Raw genomic sequence first — 23,292 nt, forward strand, 5'->3', positions numbered from 1 at the left:
TGGTTGGTTACCGAATGTTGTTCGGAGTCCCAGATGAGATCCAGGACGTCACGAGGAGCTCCAGAATGGTCCGGAGGTAAAGATTGATATATAGGAAGTCCTGTTTTGGTCACCGGAAAAGTTTCGGGCTCATCGGTAGTGTACCGGGAGTGCCGGGAGGGGTGCCGGGGACCATCGGGAGGGGTGTCATGCCCCAAGGGGTCTCATGGGCTATGCGAAGAGACAAACCAGCCCCTAGTGGGCTGTAATAAGTTCCCACTAAGGCCCATAAGGTTTGAGAAGGAAAAAACACAAGGTGGAAAGAGTTTCCAAGTGGGAAGGTGGAATCCTACTCCAACTAGGATTGGAGTAGGACTCCTCCACCTCCAATTTCGGCCAAACCTTGAGGGTTTGAGGCTGCCTCTTCCCTCCCCCTCCCTCCTATATATACTGAGGTATTAGGGCTGATTTGAGACAACTTTTGCCACGGCAGCCCGACCACATACCTCCACGGTTTTTCCTCTAGATCGCGTTTCTGCGGAGCTCGGGCGGAGCCCTGCCGAGATTAGATCATCACCAACCTCCGGAGCGCCGTCACGCTGCCGGAGAACTCTTCTACCTCTCCGTCTCTCTTGCTGGATCAAGAAGGCCGAGATCATCGTCGAGCTGTACGTGTGCTGAACGCGGAGGTGTTGTCCGTTCAGCACTAGATCGTGGGACGGATCGCGGGACGGTTCGCGGGGCGGATCGAGGGACGTGAGGACGTTCCACTACATCAACCGCGTTCACTAACGCTTCTGCTGTGCGATCTACAAGGGTACGTAGATCGGAAATCCCCTCTCGTAGATAGACATCACCATGTAGGTCTTCGTGCGCGTAGGAAAATTTTTGTTTCCCATGCGACGTTCCCCAACACTCGTGGTAATTCTTTAGGGATGACTTCCAAACCCTCACAAACTCGGTCACCCGGCGATCCACAATTGACTGCTGGATGCTCTAGACCATGACGCCTAACCGTCTGGAGGATGCACAGTCCTTTAAGGTAACAAGCGTCGGTTCCACACACGAACAATCTCTTTAGTGATGCTCAATCACTTTGGTTTTGGTTTTGGTATGGGTGTTTGGGGTATTTCCTCCCTTGATGATTTTCGCCCAAAGTCCTCGAGGAATTGGGTTGCTCTAAATGTGAAGTGTCAGTTTCTCTCGGAGCAGCCAACCAGCTATTGGTTGTGGGGGTGGGCTATTTATAGTGTGGGAGCATCCCGACATGATTGAACATTAATGCCCTTAATGACATTATCGTTGGTGGATAAGATTTGGGACAGGTGACGCGCGGCGCGGCAACGGTCGAAACTTTCAACTTGAAAGTCCTCATGTCTCTCACGTTCCTCACTTGAAGGATTTGGTATGTGTAGGTGTGAGTTAAGCATCATGGGGAAATCTTTCCTTATTATTGTTGGTGAACGTTGCATGGAAAACAAAAAATTCCCTACACACACGAAGACCTATCATGGTGATGTTCATCTACGAGAGGGAGATTGGATCCACATACCCTTGTAGATCGCTAAGCGGAAAGCGTTAAGAAACGTGGTTGATGTAGTGGAACAGCTTCGTGATTCAAATCACCGTCGTCCCATGATCCGTCCCGATCTAGCACCGAACGGACGGCACTTCCGCGTTCAGCACTCATACAACTCGATGACGATCTCCGACTTCTTGATCCAGCAAGACATACGGGGAAGTAGATGAGTTCTTCGGCAGCGTGACGGTGTGCCGGTGATGGCGATGATCTATTCCTGCAGGGCTCCGCCCGAGCTCTGCAGAAATCCGATCTAGAGGAGAGGGCAGCACGTGGAAAAGTTGTGTCTCAAAAAGCCCTAAACATCTAGTATAAATAGGAGGAGGGAGGAGGCAGCCTTGGCGCCACAAGGGAGGCTCCCTTGGGTCGGCCGAAGTGGAGGAGGGAGGAGTCCACCTCCAACTCCACTTGGACTAGGACTCCTTCCTTAATTTTCCACCTCTTTTGGATTTTCCACTTTTTCCTCATTGGCTTTCCTTGGATGACTTTGTCAGCCCATTATGCCTTATTGCACATCCAATAAACCCATGTGGACCCCTTGGGGCGTGGTGGGCCCACCCAGTGGGCCCCCAGAACTCATTCGTCCCTCCCGGTACACTGTCAGCAATGCGTGAAAATCTTCTAGAATCCAAATAGCAACTTCCTATATATCGATATTCGTTTCCGGACCATTACGAAACTCCTCGTGACATCCTGGTTCTCATTCGGGACTCCTAACAAAACTTCGGTCACCAACACATATACTATACTGAAACGGCACCGAACCTTAAGTGTGCAGACCCTGTGGCTTTGAGAACTATGCAGACATGACGTGAGACACTCTCTGGTCAATAACCAACAGCGGGACCGGGATGTCCATATTGGCTCCTACATATTCTACGAAGATCTCTATCGGTTGAACCTCTATGTCAAGGATTCATATAATCCTGTATACTATTCGCTTTGTCCTTCGGTATGTTACCTACCAGATATTCGATCTTCGGTATCATCATACCTAGTTCAATCTCGTTACCGGCAAGTCTCTTTACTCGTTCCGTAATACAAGATCACGTAACTAACTCCTTAGTCACATTGCTTGCAAGGCTTGTTGTGATGTTGTATTACCGAGTGGGCCCCGAGATACCTCTCCGTCACACGGAGTGAGAAATCCCAGTCTTGATCCATGTCAACCCAACAGACACCTTTGGAGATACCTGTAGATCACCTTTATAATCACCCAGTTACGTTGCGACGTTTGATAACCCACAAGGTATTCCTCCGGTGTTCGGGAGTTGCATGATCTCATGGTCATAGGAACAGATACATTGACATGCAGAAAACAGTAACAATAAACTCACACGATCATATGCTACGTTTATAGTTTGGGTCCTGTCCATCACATCATTCTCCTAAGGATGTGATCCCGTTATCAAGTGACAACTCTTGTCTATGGCCAGGAAACCTTGACCATCTTTGATCAACGAGCTAGTCAACTAGAGGCTCACTAGGGACAGTGTGTTGTCTATGTATCCACACATGTATTTGAGTTTCCAATCAATACAATTCTAGCATGGATAATAAACGATTATTATGAACAAGGAAATATAATAATAACCAATTTATTATTGCCCCTAGGGCATATTTCCAACAGTCTCACACTTGCACTAGAGTCAATAATCTAGTTCACATCACTATGTGATTGTAATGAACCGAACACCCATAAAGTTATGGGGTTTGATCATATCTTGCTTGTGACAGAGGTTTTTAGTCAATGGGTCTAAACCTTTCAGATCCGTGTGTGCTTTACAAAGCTCTATGTCATCCTATAGATGCTGCTACTACGTGCCATTTGGAACTATTCCAAAGGACTGCCCAACTATACGAATCCGATTTACTACTCAAAGTTATTTGGATTAGTTTCAAAGCTTGCATCGACGTAACCCTTTACGATGAACTGTTTAATCACCTCCATAATCGAGAAAAATTCCTTAGTCCACTAGTTACTAAGGATAACTTTGACCGCTGTTCAGTGATTCAATCCTGGATCACTCTTTGTACCCCTTGACAGACTCATGGCAAGGCACACATCAGGTGCAGTACACAGCATGGCATACTTTAGACCCTACGGCTAAGGCATAGGGGAGACCTTCGTCCTTTCTCTTTCTTCTACCGTGGTCGGGCTTTGAGTCCTACTCAAATTCACACCTTACAACACAGCCAAGAACTCCTTCTTTGCTGATATATTTTGAACTCCTTCAAAAACTTGTCAAGGCATGCATTTCATTGAAAGTCATTTAGCGTATTGATCTATCTCTATAGATCTTGATGCTCAATGTACAAGTAGCTCTATCCAGGTTTTCCTTTGAAAAACTCCTTTCAAACAACCCTTTATGCTTTCCCGAAATTCTACATTACTTCCGATCAACAATATGTCAACCACATATACTTATCAGAAATTCTATAGTGCTCCCACTCACTTCTTTGGAAATACAAGTTTCTCATAAACCTTGTATAAACCCAAAAGCTTTGATCATCTCATCAAAGCGTATATTCCAACTCCGAGATGCTTGCACGAGTCCATAGAAGGATTACTGGAGCTTGAATACTTGTTAGCATCCTTAGGATCGACAAAACCTTCTGGTTGTATCACATACAACCTTTCCTCAAGGAAACCGTCGAGGAAATAATGTTTTTACATCCTATGTGCAATATGTCATAAATAATGCAGCAACTGCTAACATAACTCCAAGAGACTTTTAGCATCGCTACGAGTGAGAAAGTCTCATCATATTCAATTCTTTGAACTTGTCGGAAACATCTTTGCGACAAGTCGAGCTTTCCTTAATGGTGACTTTTCACCATCATCGTCTGTCCTCCTTTTAAAGATCCGTATGTACTTAATGGTCTTACGACCATCAAGTAGTTCTTCCAAAGTCTACACTTTGTTTTTATACACAAATCCTCTCTCGAATTTCATGGCCTCCAGCCATTTGCCGGAATACGGGCCCACCATCGCTTCTCCATAGCTCGTAGGTTCATTGTTGTTCAACAGCATGACCTCCAAGACAGGGTTACCGTACCACTTTGTAGCAGTACGCAACCTTGTCGACCTATGAGGTTTGTAGTAACTTGATCCGAAGCTTAATGATCACTATCATCAGTTTCCACTTCAATTGGCGTAGGCGCCATAGGAACAACTTCCTGCGCCCCGCTACGCACTAGTTGAAGTGACGGTTCAATAACCTCATCAAGTCCCACAACCCTCCCACTCAATTCTTTTGAGAGAAACTTTTCCTCGAGAAAGGACCCGTTTCTAGAAACAAACACTTTGCTTCTGGATCTGAGATAGGAGGTATACCCAACTTTTTTGGGTGTCCTATGAAGATGCATTTATCCGCTTTGGCTTCGAGCTTATCACGCTGAAACCTTTCCACATAAGTATCACATCCCCAAACTTTTAAGAAACGACAACTTAGGTTTCTCCAAACCATAGTTCATACGGTGTCATCTCAACGGAAATACGCGGTGCCCTATTTAAAGTGAATGTGGTTGTCTCTAATGCATAACCCATAAACGATAGTGGTAATTCGATAAGAGACATCATAGTATGCACTATATCAAATAGGGCGCGGCTATGACATTCGGACACACCATCACACTATGGTGTTCTAGGTGGCATGAATTGCGAAACAATTTCCACATTGTCTTAATTGTGTACCAAAACTCGCAACTCAGATATTCATCTCTATGCAAAACTGTTAACCATAGAGCTTTCCACTAGCCATATTTGCATGTAGAGATAGCATTTCATTTTGTTCATTACTCTATGTGTTACATTGCCAGCATATTCCATGTGCTGACCCGTTTCGGGCTGCAACATTTCATCTTGCACACTTTTCAGACGTCGAGTGAGGTGCCATAGGTCGTTGTCTTTCACTCAGCTATGTCGTTGGAGTTAATGGACTCACTTTATCTTCCAAGCCTTCCGCTGTTATCATTTTTAGATGGCATTAAGCCATATTATTGTAATAAGCTCTCTTTTGGGACATTCGATGTAATAAGTGTGTGATTAAAACTCTGTTATAAATCCTCAAGTACTGTGTGTGTCAGCATTACCGATCCAGGGATGACACAGATGCATAGAGACTAAGACTGTTTGAGGTCTGGTCGCTACACATGCTTCGACGGCGGTCAGGTTGCTCCAATGATGATGCAGTGGCATGCTTCGACTGCGGTCAGGTTGCTTCGAGTCGGCATTCAGCCACGACTCGCCATCTGCAACGTGGCCAATGTTGTGCTCAGTAAGTTTGCAACTGAGCCGGTGTTGCAAACACTCGTTGGCCGTCTGATCTCACATGGGTGGACCACATCACATATTTTCCTTTTTTTCTAGAAGGACCGCATTTTCTTGGTGATGTTTGGATCAAATCGGTTGCTTGGATACCCATTTGGATGGCGTGCATGACAACCGTCTAATCTTCGCCCCCGTCAGCCGCAACCGTTTGCAAGAAGAACCGTGTTGTGGTTGGGAATTTGCAACACGGGTTGTGTTGCAGTCCATTTCGATCACCATTGGGAACATTGCAACATGAATCATGTTTTGGTCAACCATGGCTATATGGACCATGTTTTGGTCAACGACCGCAACATGGACGATGCCACTGTAACCCAAAGCTTGCTATGAATTCACCCATTGCAATTGAGACTATGCTATGGCCACCCATTGCAACATGGATCACATTGTCGTCACCTCGACATCATCAGGCAGGCCCCAGCATGTCGACGACAGCTTCTAGCGAGTAGCGGCGGCAGCATCGACAGCTTGCAGCTTTGCGGCAACGGTTTTGTAGTAGCAACAGGTTGTCCTTGTACCTACGTCTAGCCAGTTTGCAACAACGGACAATACTTTACTTTGTGCGGCCGGTTTGCAGCAGTGGCCGTCCTTGACCGAGATTGCAACAACATGGTAACATATTTTTATCTGGATATGGAAACAAATATTCCTTTTTCAAAGTAAACATGGCAACATTTTCTTGAAGTGACCAGCAAAGTCTTGGACGCCCTCCGTTCCTAAATATAAGTTTTTTTTAAAGATTTCACTAAGTAACTACATACGGAGTAAAATAAATGAATGTACATTATAAAGTATGTCTATATACATTCGTATGTAGTCTTTTAGTGAAACCTCTTTAAAGAGTTATATTTAATAGCGGAGGGAATACTAGCTACGGGTACTAGCTAGTGCATGAGCTAACATTATAACATAAAAAATGGTGTAAAAGAATCAACTAGGTATGCCATAGGCAACTCGGACAACGCACGTGATAAAGCAAACGACACGTAGACATGCATGTCCGCATGATTCAGCTAACCAGCCTCGGCTAATAGCCGATCGGACGGCGTAGCGCGCGGCTTACGCGCTAGTGGAGTAAAATGCATCTTTCGTCCTACAACTTGCGGGCCGTGTCCACAATGGTCCTGATACCTCCGAAGCGCTCCAGTACAGTCCTGGTACTTGAAAATCCAGCCCACATACGGTCCTGGAGACGATCCTCGCGACGCGCAGCCAATACGTAAGCAAAAAATTACGATTCATCTTGGACTTTTGTGATACGGCCCAGGATGTTTATTGGCTTGCCCTTCAACCCTCGCACCTTGACATGTCAGCAGGAAGAGTCGCGTTGTCCTCACAGGAAATGTTACAACCCGACCCGACGTGAGGAGAAAAATTCCCCAATTCCCTGAAAGCAAACCCTAGATCCATGGGCGGGGAGAGATCGATTGCTGGCGCCGGCAGCAGCGCATGCATCGGCCGATCCACCTGTTTGCGTGCAAGGCCGTTCCCGTAGTTTGTGTGGCGCCGCAACGAACCGCGTCACCGGCTGGAGACGAGGCGCGTGCTCCTCGCGCGCATGCGGCTGGGCGGCACTCGAAGCGCATCATCTCGTTGCCGGATGAGAAGATGATCTCCACCACCTGCCTGTCGCGTGGCTCTCCTGGCTCGGCTTCTGCTACATCCAAGCCTGTCGCACACACGAGGTCCCTTATGTCCGCTGCAGCGGCCGCATGATACATGGAGAAGATGCTTGGTGTGAGCCTTCTTGGGTGACGCCGGCATCCATCACATCATACAACCTGCAAGCTGTAGCTAAGCTATCGTACACACGTAATAGCCATTGTGACAACCAACGCAACTGAGCCAAGAACAAAGCAGAGAATGCAAATCCACATGCGGCATTGTTCCAGTGTGTGTTAATTATACGTGTGCTATGTAATCTGAACCCAATCACATTGTTCCAGCGTGTTACGTCGGTGTGTGCTATGTAATCTGAACAAAGTTTGGCCCGAGTGATGCTATATGAAGTGATATCTACTGTCTATTGTGAATTTGGTCATTTGGCAAGTTTCGTAGGTAATATTTGGATGTATATGATTTTATATATATAATTTAATGTGCCATATGGTCAGGAAAAATATGGGCATATATCTGCACTAAAATAAAGCCTTTGGGTGTATGTATGCACTGGAATTGTGCTATATGGTCAGGAAAAAAATTTGGGCATATATCTGGCCAAAATAGAGCCTTTTTGTGGTATGTACTCAAAGTGGTCTAATTTATTGGTAAGTAAAATCTGAGCATATAGATAGCAGAAATAAACAGCCATAAATAACTCAATAGTGCTTAAAGTGCAGCAGTACATAACATCATTTATCCATGTGGAATTGAACATTAGCAAAAGGATCATGAGCATAGTTCATCCTTACTTGAGACAAAATGAAACCTACATGACGAGTACATGGAACAAAAGAAAACCTACATGAACTGCTAACATGACAACTGATTTCTACAGGTTTCTAAGATAATCGAACATGCTGGTTTTCCTTGGTTTCTTAAACCCGGTATTTTGCTGGCTGAAATTTGACCTCTTGGAAGTGTTTGCATGCACATGTGTCTCATTTTCTTGCCATGGCCTAGACCTTTCCTCAGTGTTGAACCCCATCCCTTCAAGTTCATCTAGCCTTTTTTTCTCCTCCATTGCCTGCTGCGTTACTGCAATAGCTTTAATACGATTCTCTTCCTCTGCCGTTTTCTTTCTCTCTTCCACTGACATTTCCTTTCCTTTATTCTGCACATTCATTCGATCCTCCCCAGCTTCTTGCATTGCTTGCTCCTCCATCAGTGCGTATTTTTTGAAATCTTCTATCCGTTCTTGGTTCTCTTATTGCATGATCATAAAGGTCATTGCTTCTCTTTCAAGTGCTTCCTCTGCCGCTTCTCTCCTTTTCTCCTTAATTCTTTTTTTTTTCTTCTACCTTCTTTTCCCTTGCTTCATTTGCTTCCTTCTTTTTATTAAGCATAGCCAATCTTTTCCCCTCTGCGAGTGCTAGTTTTTTTTCTTGAGTTTTTCTCCTTTTCTCTTCATTCTCTCTTTTTCTTGCCTCAGCACCCAATTTCCTTTCCTCCAGTATTGCTTTCTTTTTCTGTTCAGCAACTAATTTATTTTGTTCCAACTCCTCTTTTCTCTTCTTAGCTGCTTCCACAAGCTTGGTCTCATCTTCTTTTAGCTTTGCCAACGCTATCTCAAATTTGGCCATGTCTGCCACCTCTCTTCTCTCAGCTGCTGCTCTAAGTTTTGCAAAGGCAAGCACCTCTCTTTTCCTACGCACATTTCCTTCAGTTGTGGTAGTGGTTTGCTGCACAGGTTCCTGAGGCCTTATTTGGTTCCAGGGGAACTAATCCCCTAGTGGAACTAATCCACTAGAGGATCGAATTGATCCCTGCCTGTCACCAATCCACTTCATAGCTCATCCATGTCAAACCCCTTCTCTTCGAACTCATTTGGTTCTCTCAAACTAAAAGGGGGTTTGGTTCAACAAGAAAAACAAACATCTCTATTATTTGAGTACATTTATCTGAGAATTCTGAAGCTCTGAAGTTTAATGTTTGCATGCTTCTCTATTACCGCCCGTCGTCATTTGCGCGGCACATCCAGCTCATCCAGAATTTGAATTCATCACAAGCATCTCAATAAAAGAAATTAACCAACTCATCCACTCCAACAATGCAGATAAAAGCTAAGTTCTCTCAGCTACTGATAGATCGTCTCAACTAAGGGCATAGATTGAAAGGGGGCACACAGGCAGATAAAACTGAAGCCTTCTAAGTTCCAACAAAAACATCAGTACACAACATAAACATAAACCGAATTCTTAGACATCAGTGTTGGTCGAATTCAACCTGCTGACAACAGACATGTCATACTACATCAGCGCCACCTTGAACATCCGCCATCTACTCCAGATGTATGGCCCAAGCAAGATCAAGCTCAGATCTGCATACATGTATTTAGTTAGTTAGAAATTTTGAGCAACAACAGTTGATGCAATAGGTATCTTTCCTGTCCCATTTTCTTAGGAAGGAGGCATGTATGCAGAATCAAAACATATCCTGCTGGCAACATTCTCAATCACATACAATTGTCAAACATGCATGCAGAATCAAACCATGAATTGACTACCTGTACTAGCTAGTTTGACAATAATTAACTTTCTTTATAACCATGGGATTAGAAATTCGAAGCAATTGTTCATCAGTATTTTTCTTTTCTTTTTTGTATCTGAGATTCTGTTGTTCATCAGCTGTGTTCCTCGACCTCTTTCCACGAAACAGCTACCACAGCCTAGCCGTTAGGAGTTAGCATGCAGTAGTAGTGCTTGGGATGTAACCAACAGGAGGAGGAATTAGTTGATCCCGTTGATTCCATTTGCCATTAACGTGCTTGGGATGTAACCAACAGGAGGATGTAACCAACAGGAGCAGTAACAGGATGTAACCAGCTACCTGTACTAGCTGGTTCAGTAACAGGATGTAACCAGCTACCTGTATTAGCTGGAGCAGTAACAGGATGTAACCAGCTACTTATTGTAACTGAATTTCAACAAGAAGGTGGTAGTATGTGCATGGAAATGACACAGTTTCTCTACTAAGAAGGTGGTAGTATGCTACCTCCGTCACGATTCAGTTCTACTAAAATGAGAGTAATATAAATGAACAAGATATGCATGTAACTTTGTTCCACGATTCAGTTCAACAAGATATGGAGCAAATGCTAGTATGTGCCACTGCTAGATGCAAATCAGTAAATACTGCTAGATCCAATAGCAGAAATAGAGCAGAAATAGAGCAAATCAGTAAATAAGTAAGCAAGCAGAGAAATTATAGTATGTGCCACTGCTAGATGCAAGATATTATAGTATACCTTACTCAGGCTAGTCTAGCCAATTGCCTCCTTAACCACATGATGCGACTTGAAGGATCGGCGCTGAGGAAAATCTCTCTCTTTTGTTCATTCATGAAAACATCAAAGGCATCTACTTTTTCTTCAGTGGTTAGCTCTTCAATTTCGTTCGCCACAGCGATGCATTTCTTGATTGAAAACTCATCTACATCAGCCTTGGCTCTCTCCCTTGTTGCAGCTTCCTCTTCAGCTTGCTTGGTCTTCATGGCAATATAGCTCTCCATCATCCCTGCAACATCAACTTTCTTGCGTTTCTTTGGCTCCTTCTCCACTCGCTTCCCAACAATACCTTGAACCTCCATAGGATCTTTTCCAACCGTTTTTTCTGGTTGCTGGGTAGAGATGCTTATCTCATCGTCGTCGTCATCACCATCCACTCTCTCTTCAATATCCAGAAACGTGCTCGCTCTCTCGAAAGGCTCATCGACATTATCAACTTGAGTAAGAATAGGATGTTGAGAAGGTTCAGATGACGTGAAGTTCAAAGTTCCTTCAGCTGTTTGTCCTATGCAAGGAAAATGACATAAGAGATCAATTAAACATAAATGTGGCAACCTGCATAACTCAGTATAAATAAGTTCAGCTCACCATCATGTAGCTCTCCTAAAGCATCAAACAATGGAAAGGAAGCCCTGTTGGAGCGGAACTTCTTTGCTTTAGGAAATGACTAAAAAGAGAAGAAATTAATTGGTGAATAGCCACACAAGAATTTATCACAATGAGGACAGAAGGCTAGATGAGGACAAAAGTAACTTACAATGAGAATATTTTCCCACAATGCAGGTTCAGCCACCACCATCTTCCTTGAGTCATCCCATGAGATTCCGCTTTGCATCCTTGCTTCTTTGAGGAAGCGATAGTCCCTTTTGAGTTCTTTTTCCTTATTTTGTATTTGCATCTTTGTGAATAAAGCATATGGATGCTTCTCATTCATTTCTCTTGTTATCTTGTTCCATGCTTTAGTAGACCATCCATTGTCTCCCCTAAATGATGGGTTGTTATGCTCATGAAACAACTCAACTAGAGTCTTCTCTTGTTCAAAAGTCCATGATGCTCTAGCTTTTGGAGATGCCCCTTTCCTTTTTGAGGTACAACCTTTTGGAGACATCCCTTTCCTTTTTGTACTACAAGCTTTTGGTGACAACTTCTTGGACGAAGCCACGAACTTTGGAGAACCTCTTCCAAACATCATAGCTGTTGAGCACAATAATGTTAGTAACATTGTTATCTAACTTAGTCAGGAAAAAATTACGTGCTAACAATTATGGAAAGAAACAAAGAGTTCAGATTACTAACTCTTTCCACATCCTCACTCCTCCCCACATCTTCCTTGCTACTGTTGGCGATAAATGACATAATCTTCCCACATCTTTATTGCAATCATGTCTCTATCATTATCTCCATGAACTATTTGATTACTCAACGGCTCCACATCATTGTGGTATTGATTATCACCTCCCGGGAGATCAACAAAATCCCTCGCTGGTATGTTATTGGGCTGATTGTCTAACCACTCCTCGTCACCTTTATGCATTCTAATGATATTATGAAAAACCGCAGCAGCTGCCGGTATCTTGACTTGGTTCTCTATGCGATGAAATGTACCAACTTTGAGGATAGGAAATCGTTTTTTCAGAACCCCCAAAGCCCTCTCTATATAATTCCTTAATATAGCATGACGAAGGTTGAATAATTCCTTGTAGTTCCTTGGTCGACGTTGACCACGCTGGAACTCTTTCAAGTGATATCTAACTCCACGATATGGAGCAAGAAATGATGGTGTATTTGCATAGCCACCATCAACAAGGAAGAATTTTCCTTCAGGAACTTGAAACCCGTTATTCAAAGCCGATCTAAGGACTTTCGCATCCGTTGCAGATCCCTCCCAGCCACATGAGATGAAAGTGAAATTTAAATCAAAGTCGCAAGCCAACATCACATTGTGACTTAGTGTGCCCTTTCTATTCCTATATGGAGCAGCTTTGTCTCCTCTTATAGTAATAGGGATATGGGAACCATCGATTGCTCCAATGCAATTCTGCAAGGAAAAGGATGAAGAATGATTTTGTGATCTTGTGAGAAAAATAACTACTTCACAGCTAATACCTAATAAGGTACCTTGAAGTAGGGGAAGAAGCGTGGATTTGTACTAATCGTCTGATGGGTGTGTTGAACATTAGGAAGTTTTAGAAACCTATAGGTGAGAGCAGGGACTATGTTGAAAAATGCCTTGATATGGTGATGTAATGTCTCGCTGCTGTACTTGAACTGGAGTTGTAGATCTTCAAATGATGCATTGTGTGAAAGCATGTACAAGAAGAACCCAAGTTTTTCCTCTACCTTCACTCTTGTATCATGCATCAGATTCTCTCGTCTAAGATAGTTAGCCAATGACTTGAAGATCTCAGGTTCCATACGGAATGCTACTCGGCAATCCATCACGTGACCTTCAAGTATTTCTCGTAGGCGCTCCTTGCCGGACAGTATCGATGTATGCCGACGCTTTTTGGGTACACTAGGACCCAAGAGGTGCAATGCAGGCAACAAGAAAAGCATAATATCATCATCTTCCTCCTCCCTCATCCTTTTTCCATCCACACTTGTTGAATTCATATTACCACTAAATAACCATCAAATAAAAAAATGTAATCAACAGGATGTCAATTTTTCAGCAATGTAATGCATATCATATATGGCATTATGCAGAGAAATATGTTTAAATCAAGGACTATAAAATTCATCATTGTAATGCATATCATATATGGCAACACACATAAATCAATGACAAGGGTAAAGGTTGGATGCATCAAACCTGAATTTTTGACTTGATTTTTTTGACGTTGTTGCTTATGTCGCTTATCTACATGATGAACTGGTGTCTTAACTGGATCCCACGACGGAGGTAATTCGTCCTCTCCCACTCGACCTGCAAAGAAAGTGATCTACAAGACAAAAAGAACATCATTCTAGAATTTTATAGAACAAATCAAACAGACTAATTAACATATCTTGCTAGAATTCCATTCCAGGTGCGACTTGTTTGCACAACAGTTGTTAACACCATTTAGACACAACATTTATCCATGGAGCTCTACACAGATTTTCATTTACAGATAAAAAGAACATCACATAGCCAATATAATAACCAGGTGGATAGTTCGGTTACTAGAATCATGTGTACAAGGGCGAAGAAATTACTTGTCCTTGCACCGCTACAGAGTTCATTATTATCACAGACAAACAAATATAAAGTCGTATCTAATACAGTCAGATGGACAATCTGGACTCTGCTTATGCATTCGAAGAGTCTAGCAAAAATGTGAAGATGGCAAATTTAAGCAATCTCGCTACAGCATGCGCACAAAAGATAAAAGCCCGTAAACTAGGAACGGCAAAGAACTGCGCAATGTGGAGTATGTGGCAGCATGACGGGGCGATTTGGGCAGTCTGCCTGGCCTGCTAGAACTTGAGATCCCCAAATCCCCTTGGGCAGCATGACGGGGCGAGGCCGACGTCGGACGGGAGAGATCCGGGCTGGATTCGGTCCGGCTCGGTTCTTGACGACGGAAGGTCGTGTGTACTTGTCCTTCCGCCAGCCTCCTTCATCACGCTGGCGCCCTCAGTCCCCGAGAGCGCGGCCGACACCGGTGACCTCTCCAGTGCAGCCGCCCTCAGTCCCTCTCTCCATCTCTCACTCACTCCCTCTCTCCTACTCCCTCCAGTTGTACTCGAGCCCCACGGCGATTTTGTCAAGCGCCGGCGACGAAGGAAAGATGCAGCAGATCGGCAAGAAAAAGGGGAGGATTTACCGGAGAGAAGGAAGCCGTCGTGGTCGCCGGAGGCACCGCGTCGCCGCTCGTTGTCGTGGCCGGAGGCACCGCGTCGCCGCCGCCACTTTTGCCTCGTCAACCCTAGGTCTCTGCGCTCGTCTCGTGGATTTAGTTCCACGCGTCTGAGACGATTTTTCTGGACCCCGTGGAATGTAGCGGACCGACGTGGTTTGGGCCGGGATCTTCCCCACCATGGCCCAAACCAAACAACAAAATAAAACCCACGTGGAACAATTCCCGACCTGAAACGACCCACGTGGATTGGGCCGAGATCCGAGGCAAACCACATGGTTTACCTGCTAACCAAACGAGGCCTGAGGTGGGACATTTTCTTCTATAAAAGCAGAGTTAGGTAATGTAGTTGATTGTGGTTGCTCCCTTGCCTGGCTAGATTGTGCCTACATATGCATGTACATACATTCAGTTATAATTCACAAAAGGAACTAAAAGGAAGTATATTTCAGCAATAGCACTAAATTGCACATACCTCTGCAACTAATGTAGAGATGCCATGTGCTTCATAATTATTTTGTTACTGCTGACCCATTCCCATGGTTTGCTTATTTTGTTCCTTCACATAGCAATTTATTAAATATAAGAGACATTGACAATAATTAGAACTAACTTGTGTACATTTCAGATATGAGATGGTGAAAGTAATTAGACAATTACATACATGTGTAAGGACAAGATCATCATTATCTTCATCTGATGAGGACATTGTTGGTTGTGCTCTTACTACCTGCTCTTTTTTCTTTGGCTTCAAACCTAATTTGAAATCTGTGCATCCTCCAATGTTGTGTCCTGCATCCCCACAGTAACTGGTGGATAACAGCCCCACCCCTACCCATTTTCCTCCCTATCCTGCCCTCTTTTTCCTCTGGTTGCAGCCTCCTATTCTTTCTTATCCTACCTTTCTTGATTTGAACTTCGGGAGGAGTGATTTCTTTGCCATACATCCTTTTCCACTCAATGATATCTCTACATGGAACTATAATGTGCTCATAAGCTTTGCAATATGTCTCAATGGAATAGCATGAGTGCACCAAGTCCTCGGGTGGAATTCTCATATACCTTGCAGCAGTCACCCCATGACAACATGGAATTCCGGTTAGATCCCACCTCCTCCAACTACACTTCCTTGACATTATATCAACTTTGAACTGTGCACCTCTGTCATGAACTTCAAAAAGTCCATGCCCCGCTGGATCAGCATGACAAGTGTTAGATGCTTCAACATGTATTTGTAGTCTTTTTCTGATTTTGGGACATATGGTTCGTGGCCATTTCGCAACTTCTTCCTGCTTACCACATACTCTCCCCATTAGCTGCCCTTTTATCCTCTGGATCATGCTTAAAAAAGGGAATTCTCTTGCTTCCAAAATGTACTTATTGAACACCTCACAATTATTGTTTAACAATACATCACACTTTGGGAACTCACTCTGAAATGCCCTAACCCATGTTCTAGGATCAAGTTCTTCCAACCAATCATGAGCCTCCTTATTTAAAACAAGCATCTGATCCATGTTGTCCCTCCATTGTCCCTCTATAGTGCTCCTAGCACATCTCCATAGTAGGTTCTTCAAGATTTCCCCCTTAAATTTTTTATTGAAATTCTGCCATAGATGTCTAACACAAAATCTATGTTCCGAGTCACCAAATAATTCTTTCACTGCCTTAATTAATCCCTATTAAACAAAACAAATTTCAAACTCAATGGGAAGAAGTAGTTACCCAACAAATGAAACATGACTAATATTCAAACAAGATGCTTACTTTTTGCTTGTCTCACATAATGGTCCATAAAGAGGTATTGACAGTGCCAGGGTCTTGTTTAAGAGCTGTCAAGAACCACCTCCGGCTTTTCGTGTTTTTATTGGAAATATGCCCTAGAGGCAATAATAAAATGGTTATTATCATATTTCCTTGTTCATGATAATCATCTATTGTTCCTGCTATAATTGTATTAACAGGAAACAGTAATACATGTGTGAATAAATAGATCACAATGTGTCCCTAGCAAGCCTCTAGATTGGCTAGCTCATTGATCAATAGATGATCATGGTTTCCTGATCATGGACATTGGATGTCATTGATAACGGGATCACATCATTGGGAGAATGATGTGATGGACAAGACCTACTCCTAAGCATAGCACTAGATCGTAGTGTTCGTATGCTAAAGCTTTTATAATGTCAAGTGTCTTTTCCTTCGACCGTGAGATTGTGCAACTCCCGGATACCGTAGGAGTGCTTTGGGTGTATCAAACGTCACAAAGTAACTGGGTGACTATAAAGGTGCACTATGGGTATCTCCGAAAGTGTCTGTTGGGTTGGTACGAATGGAGATCGGGATTTGTCACTCCGTGTGACGGAGAGGTATCTCTGGGCCCACTCGGTAGAACATCATCATAATGAGCTCAATGTGACTACGGAGTTAGTCACAGGATGATGTGTTATGGAACGAGTAAAGAGACTTACCGGTAATGAGATTGAACAAGGTATAGGTATACCGAAGATCGAATCTCGGGCAAGTTCTATACCGACAAACAAAGGGAATTGTATACGGGATTGATTGAATCCTTGACATCATGGCAACCGATGAGATCATCGTGGGACATGTGGGATCCACCATGGGTATCTAGATCCCGCTGATAGTTATTGGCTGGAGAGTGTCTCGGTCATGTCTGCATGATTCCCGAACCCGTAGGGTCTACACACTTAAGGTTCGATGACGCTAGGGTTATAGGGAATTGATATACGAGGTTACCGAAGGTTTTCCGGAGTCCCGGATGAGATCCTGGACGTCACGAGGAGCTCCGGAATGGTCCGGAGATAAAGATTGATATATAGCATGGATGGGTTTGGACGCCGGAAATGTTTCGGGCACCACCGGGAAAGTGTCGGGACCATCGGAAGGGTTCCGGAGGCCCATCGAGAGGGGCCAGAAGCCCCGGATGGCTACATGGGCCAAGTGCGGGAGGGAACCAGCCCCTAGGTGGGTTGGTGCCCCCCCCCACCCCCCGCACTCAGCCCAGGCGCACCAGAGAGGAAGGGAGGGGAAACCCTAGGCGCTGGTGGACCTAAGGCCCACCTAGGGGTGCGCCACCCCCTCTCCTCCCTGGCCGCCGCCCCCTCTCCCATCTAGGGCTGCCCCCCCCCCCCCCTCCGCGCAAGGGGGAAACCCTAAAGGGGGCGCCACCCCTATCTTCCCCCTATATATAGTGGGGGTTTTGGCCTTTGGAGATACGGTTTTCCATCTCTCTCGGCGCAGCCCTGCTCTTCTTCTTCCTCCTCTCCGAGGGTGCTTGGTGAAGCCCTGCCGGGAGACCTCGGCTCTCCATCGACACCACGCCGTCGTGCTGTCGGAGATCTTCCCCAACATCTCCCTCCTCCTTGCTGGTTCAAGGTGCAGGAGACGTCGCCGGGCTGCACGTGTGTTGAACGCGGAGGTGTCGTGGTTCGGCACTAGATCGGAATCACACCGCGATTTGAAGCGCCGCGAGTACGACTCCATCAACAACGTTCTAGCAACACTTTCGGTTAGCGATCTTCAAAGTTATGAAGATGCACTCTCCCCTCTCACGTTGCTGGTCTCTCCATAGGAAGATCTGAATATGGCGTAGGAATTTTTTTGAATTTATGCTACGTTATCCCAACAGTGGTATCAGAGCCAGGTTTTTTATGCGTAGATTCTATGCACGAGTAGAACGCAAAAGGTTGTGGGCGCTGATTTTTCAATTGCTTGCCGCTACTAGTCTTATTCTTTTCCGACGGTATTGTGGGAAGAAGCGGCCCGTACCGACCTTACACGTACGCTTACGTGAGACAGGTTCCAGCCAACATGCACACCGTGCATAAAGGTGGCTAGCCGGTGTCTGTCTCTCCCACTCTAGTCGGATTGGATTTGATGAAAAGGTTTCTTATGAAGGGTAAATAGCTTTGGCATATCATCATTGTGGCTGTCACGTAGGTAAGAAGGGGTTCTTGCTAGAAACCTAAATCAGCCACGTAAAACTTGCAACAACAATTAGAGGACGTCTAACTTGTTTTTGCAGGGTTTGACATGTGATGTGATACGGCCAAAGTTGTGGTGTTACATGTGTGATGTATGAGACGATCATGTTATTGTAATAGGATTCACGACTTGCATGTCGATGAGTATGACAACCGGCAGGAGCCAGAGGAGTTGTCTTAATTTATTGTATGAGATGCAACGCCATGTGTTTACCACTTTTACTTCATTGCTAACGATTAGCTATAGTAGTAGTGGTAGTAGTAGTTGGCGTGACGACTTCACGGAGACATGATGATGGAGATCATGGTGTCACGCCGGTGACAATGATGATCATGAGATGCCTGAAGATGGAAATTGAAGGATCAAAGATGATAATGGCCATATCATGTCACTATATTATTGCATGTGATGTTTATCATGTTTTTCATATTATTGCTTAGAACGACGGTAGCATAATAATATTATCCCTCATAAAATTTCGAGAATATATTCCCCTAAGTGTGCACAATTGCGAAGGATCGTTGTCTCGAAGCACCACGTGATGATCGGATGTGATAGATTCTAACGTTCGCATACAACGGGTGTAAGCCAGATTTACACACGCGAAACACTTAGGTTGACTCGACGAGCTTAGCATGTACAGACATGACCTCGAATACAAGAGACCGAAAGGTCGAACATGAGTCGTATGGTTGAATACGATCAGCATGAAGTTGCTCAACATGACGACTAGTCCGTCTTACGTGATAATCGGACACGGGTTAGTCAACATGGATCATGTATCACTTAGATGACTAGAGGGATGTCGATTTAAGTGGGAGTTCACACTTAATTTGATTAAATGAACTTAATTGTCATGAACTTAGTCTAAAAGTTGTCTTTACAAATATTGTAGATCCAATGGCCAACACACCTGTCAACCTCAATTTCAACGCATTCCTAGAGAAAAACAAGCTGAAAGATGATGGTAGCAACTATGCGGATTGGGTCCGCAACTTGAAGCTCATCCTCGAAGCAGCTAAAAAGGCTTATGTCCTTAGTGCACCGCTAGGTGACCCTCCTACTCCCGCAGCGGCCCAGGACATTCAGAACGTCTGGCAGACGCGGAGTGATGACTACTCTCTGGTTAGATGTGGCATGTTATACAGTTTGGAAACGGGGCTCCAAAGGCGTTTTGAGCAACACGGAGCATATGAGATGTTCTAGGAGCTGAAACTAGTTTTTCAAGCTCATGCCCGTGTCGAGAGATATGAAGTTTCCGACAAGTTCTTTAGATGTAAGATGGTGGAGAACAGTTCTGTTAGTGAGCATATACTCAGAATGTCTGGGTTACGCGGTCGTCTGACTTTGCTTGGAGTTGAACTTCCGGATGACGCTATAATTGACAGAATCCTCCAGTCTCTCCCACCAATCTACAAGGGTTTTGTGATGAACTACAACATGCAAGGGATGGAAAAGACCATTCCCGAGTTGTACTCGATGCTGAAATCTGCAAAAGTGGAAATCAAGAAAGAGCATCAAGTGTTGATGGTCAATAAGACCACCAGTTTTAAGAAGGGCAAGGGTAAGAAGAACTTCAAGAAAGACGACAAAGCCATTGCCGCGCCCAGTAAGACAGATACCGGGAAGAAGAAAAGAAATGGACCCAAGCCTGACACTGAGTGCTTCTATTATAAGGGAAAAGGTCACTGGAAGCGTAACTGCCCCAAGTACTTAGCGGACAAGAAGGCCGGCAACGCTAAACGTATATATGATATACATGTTATTGATGTGTACCTTACCAATGCTCGTAGTAGCTCCTGGGTATTTGATAGCGGTGTTGTTGCTCACATTTGCAACTCAAAGCAGGAACTGCGGAATAAGCGGAGACTGGCCAAGGACGAGGTGACGATGCGCGTCGGGAATGGCTCCAAGGTCGATGTGATCGCCGTCGGCATGGTGCCTCTACATCTACCTTCAGGATTAGTTTTAAACCTTAATAATTGTTATTTAGTACCATCTTTGAGCATGAATATTGTATCAGGGTCTTGCTTAATGTGAGACGGTACTCATTTAAGTCAGAGAATAATGGTTGTTCTATTTATATGAGTGATATGTTTTATGGTCATGCTCCGTTGGTGAATGGTTTATTCTTGATGAATCTCGATCGTGATGTTACACATATTCATAGTGTGAGTACCAAAATATGTAATGTTGATAATGATAGTCCCACATACTTCTGGCACTGCCGCCTTAGTCATATCGGTTTTAAGCGCATGAAGAAGCTCCATACAAATGGACTATTAGAGTCTCTTGGCATTGAATCATTTGACACATGCGAACTGTGCCTCATGGGCAAGATGACTAAGACTCCATTTTCAGGAATAATGGAGAAAGCGACCGACTTATTGGAAATAATACATACTGATGTGTGTGGTCCAATGAACGTTGAAGCTCGCGGTGTCTACCGTTATGTTCTCACTCTGACCGATGATCTGAGTAGGTATGGGTATATCTACTTGGTGAAGCACAAATCTGAGACATTTGAAAAGTTCAAGGAATTTCAGAGTGAGGTTGAGAACCAACGTGACAGAAAAATTAAGTGTCTACGATCTGATCGTGGAGGAGAATATTTGAGTCACGAGTTTGGCACACACCTAAGGAAGTGTGGAATTGTTTCACAACTGACGCCGCCTCGCACACCGCAACGCAAGGAGTGTCTGAACGTCGTAATCGCACTTTATTAGATATGGTACGATCTATGATGTCTCTTACCGGCTTACCGATATCATTTTGGGGATACGCATTAGAAACTGCAACATTCACTTTAAATAGGGCACCGTCTAAATCCGTTGAGACGACAACGTATGAACTATGGTTTGGCAAGAAACCTAAGCTCACTACAAGGAATATGCTAATACACGACGCTATTTTTCGTCGCTACATCGTCACAGTTTTTAATTTACGACGATCCCACGAAGAAAAACCAAGCGTCGAAAACGGAGCGTCACAAATGAACAACAACGATGTTTTGATCGAAATCGTCGTAACTTTTACGACGATTCCTAAATCGTCGTAACCTTTACGACGATCCTAAATCGTCGTTGGCAATCAAACCCAGTCCTACGTGGCAGTCCTATGTGGGAAAATTACGACGAAATCAAAACGTCATGGTTGAAATCAGCCCAGCCCATTTCAATTGATCACATGGGCTGGTTTCATTTTTTTGGGGCTTTTACTTATTGGGCTTCTTTTTGGGCCTTAGCCTATTTACAACCACTTCTAGTATGTTTTTTCGAATTTTTTTTGTAATTATAATTTGGGCCCTGGCCTTTTAGTGCCCAAATACATTTAGTCCAGTTTCAGTTTTGGCCTTTTTTCATTTTGAATCAGAACTTGGTTTCATTTCTATTTGTTAGGTCTTTTCAACCCAATTATTTGTTCAATAATAACTCCAACACTATTTCATATTCAAATCAAGAAAATTTCCAAGTCGAATTAAAATCATCAATCATATAACATCACATAATACATCTCTCAGGTTTACATAACACAATAATTAACTCACGAATACATTTCCATACACGGGAATATAGCAAGAACAGACAGAATTGCACAATAGAACAATGACACATCTACTAACAATGGAGTTCATTCCACTCTCCTATGAGACATAGGTTCAGATATTTTTATGTTGTGTTGATTTGAATATCCGAAGGAGACATCATCGACATCTTCTCACCACTTTCCTATCAATAGAGAAAGAGATAAAACAAAAAACATTAGACCCTAATATTACACCAGAGCACAAATCAGTAACTTCAAATCACAAAATATATCTATTATACTACATGTCAGAGTTGTATAAAAGCTGCTAGTTATAAAAAACCATTATATGTATGAGTATGAACTTGAATTTAATTTTATAGGTCCACCTACAATATATAGAAAAATATCAACTAGTTGAGCAAATATGCTAACTTGTATGAATAAGCATCACAGATAAACAAGAGTTGATTCCTTTATAGCTATTCAATATCAGGCATGAAGACGACATTAGTTGAAATAATTTTCTACCAGTTCAAGATTCCAATAAAATAGGTGTCCAAAAAAGGTTTAAACGGATCTTTTAATTGTAGTTGAGTAGGCAAAGTTATCCACACTATATGGACACTAACACAGTTTAATATAATAGCACATAAAAAAGTAAAGCATATGTTAAAGTGAAAAGTGATTATAGAACAATTGACTCGAGCTGCAGTAATACGGGTCATACAAGAAACCATAAAGTGCTCTCATGAATATACTTTTTTTAGAACAAAAATATATGTATCAATGCTACTTTGTGCAGGCCTGTTTATTCCTAACAATGTAACCTGTACATAGACATTGGTGATTCAGTAAATCAAACAAATAGCATCTCAATCAATTAACACAGAGTTTCATAATTTTGTGCTGGGCCAAAGACTTCACCTACTATGTTGGTAAGAAACACAAAGACTGGACTGAGGCACAGGTCTGAAACTCTAAACCTGCTAAAAGGCACAGTGCTGGACTAGTACTCTGTTGCTTCCCGTCAATAGCTGCTACACTTTTCAGCTATCCCTTAGTACTACACTAATTAGTC

The sequence above is a fragment of the Hordeum vulgare genome, chromosome 2H (assembly GCF_904849725.1).
Source record: "Hordeum vulgare subsp. vulgare chromosome 2H, MorexV3_pseudomolecules_assembly, whole genome shotgun sequence".
Taxonomy (NCBI): Eukaryota; Viridiplantae; Streptophyta; class Magnoliopsida; order Poales; family Poaceae; genus Hordeum; species Hordeum vulgare.